This window comes from Elephantulus edwardii, unplaced genomic scaffold (genome assembly GCF_000299155.1).
Source record: "Elephantulus edwardii isolate Elephantulus edwardi_28Jun2011 unplaced genomic scaffold, EleEdw1.0 scaffold00213, whole genome shotgun sequence".
Taxonomy (NCBI): Eukaryota; Metazoa; Chordata; class Mammalia; order Macroscelidea; family Macroscelididae; genus Elephantulus; species Elephantulus edwardii.
Genome location: NW_006399963.1, coordinates 771,527 through 773,683, shown reverse-complemented (window position 1 = coordinate 773,683; position 2,157 = coordinate 771,527). Strand labels below are relative to the sequence as shown.

Here is a 2,157-nt window from a genome sequence, read left to right as displayed (position 1 = left end):
GCATGCCTGAAGTATGTGAGGTGAAGCTTTACCATCATTCTGTCTAAAGAGCACCCTGCCTGCACTTTCTCCATGATATGTTTGTTTGTTTGTTTGTTTGTTTAGTAATACCCAAAACATCTCTGTAGAATCAAATAGAAAACCACTTTCACCAACCCTGGTCATGGCTTATTGTTAAGTGCCATCACGTAAATTTTTGAAAAAGAAAAAAGCAGAAGAATCATGCTCCCTGACCTCGAAATATATTACAAAGTTACAATAATTAAAACAATATGATAGTGGTATAATGATAAGCATAAAGACCAGTAAATTCTAAAAAAAACCAAATACATAAAAATGTACATCTATAGGAAATTGCTGTTGAACAAAAATGCTAAACTTATACAATTGGTAAAATATAATCTGTTCAATAAATGCTTAGTAAATTATTCTGGAACTCTTGGAGTTCCACAAACAAAAGAATGAACAAATATTGGTAACACAAAACACTCACAGGAAGAAGAACATTAAAGTGGAGCTCAGAGTAAAAAAATATAAATCACATATATTATTCACACAGAGGGATTGTGGCAGATAAGACAAGGAGGGAAATTAGCATTACAAAGACTATTTATATTAGATGAACCTGAGAGAAGATAGCAAATAGATAAATTTTAAATTATTAACTCAGAGAAGATAGAAAGAGAAATCCGACAAGCATTTAGGACTTCTGGAAGGGAAGATTAGATTAGAAAGAACAGAAGAAAGATAGAGATGACTAAGAATATTCTAGCTTCCCCTTCCCACTTGCTCCACTTTCCCCCCTCAGTCGCCTCACGCTTACAGTTTTGTCTTTCACCTCACCTGTGACCAAAGACTTGTCCAGCTCACCAGAACACAGCTTGACATGAACACCGGTGTGATTGAAGATGGATTAAATGTCACTCTCACCATCCGCTACTTATGCATGGAAAAGAAGTTGGCAGTATCATCAGAAAGAAAGGATAATCCGTTAAGAAGGTATGTAAAGAGAGTGGTGCACATATCAATATCCCAGAAGGAAATAGTCCTGAGAGAATTATCACTTTGACTGGACCCACTAATGCCATCTTTAAAGCCTTTGCTATGATCATTGACAAACTAGAAGAGGATATCAGCAGCTCTATGACCAATAGCACACCTGTCAGTAAACCCCCAGTAACCCTAAGGCTGGTGGTTCCTGCTATTCAGTGTGGCTCTCTCATTGGAAAACATGGTTGCAAGATAAAGGAAATATGAGAAAGTACAGGGGCTCAGGTCTAGGTGGCTGGGTATATGCTCCCCAACTCAACTGAGCAGGCCATCACCATTGCTGGCATTCAGTAATCCATCACTGAGTGTGTCAAACAGACCTACGTGGTCATATTGGAGTCCTCCCTGAAGGGCGTGACCGTCCTGTACCATCCCAAGCCATCCAGTTCTCTGGTCATCTTTGCAGATGGCCAGGACAGGTACAGCACAGGCAGCAACAGTGCAAGCTTTTCCCACACCACCCCGTCCAGGTGCTTCAACCCTGACCTGGAGAGACCAACTCTAGAGGCCTACACCATTCAAGCACATTATGCCATTTCAAAGCCAGATTTGACCAATCTGCATCAGTTGGCAATGCAACAGTCTCATTTTCCTATGACGCAGGGCAACACCGGTTTCAGTGGCATTGAATCCAGCTCTCCAGAGATGAAAGGCTATTGGAGTTTGGATGCATCTGCTCAGACTATTTCTTATGAACTCACCATTCCAAATGATTTGATTGGCTGCATAATCAGGCGTCAAGGAGCCAAAATCAATGAGATCCGTCAGATGTCTGGGGTGCAGATCAAAATTGCGAAACCAGGGACTTGAATTGGGACACACCCATGCAGCTCTGACCCACGACCCCCATCTTCAGGTATCACATTGCTCCCCCCCAGACCCGATTCGCACCCCCACCACCACCAGCTCTGAACTTTGGGACTGACCAAGGTGCCGTGCACAGACGCAGTGGACAGTGGGAGTGGACTTAAGTTGGGACACACCCCTGCAGCTCTGCCCCACGACCCCCATCTTGAGGTATCGCATTGCTCCCCCCCAACCCGGCTCGCGGCCCCCACCACCACTCGCTACCCCCCCTCCCCCCGATAGCTCTGAACTTTGGGACTG

The 2,157-nt window shown here is 43.8% G+C and overlaps 1 pseudogene; it reads left to right on the top strand.

Moving 5' to 3' along the window:
• Positions 1–886: 886 nt before the first annotated feature.
• On the top strand, positions 887–1,860 carry LOC102873048 (annotated as a pseudogene).
• Positions 1,861–2,157: the final 297 nt, after the last annotated feature.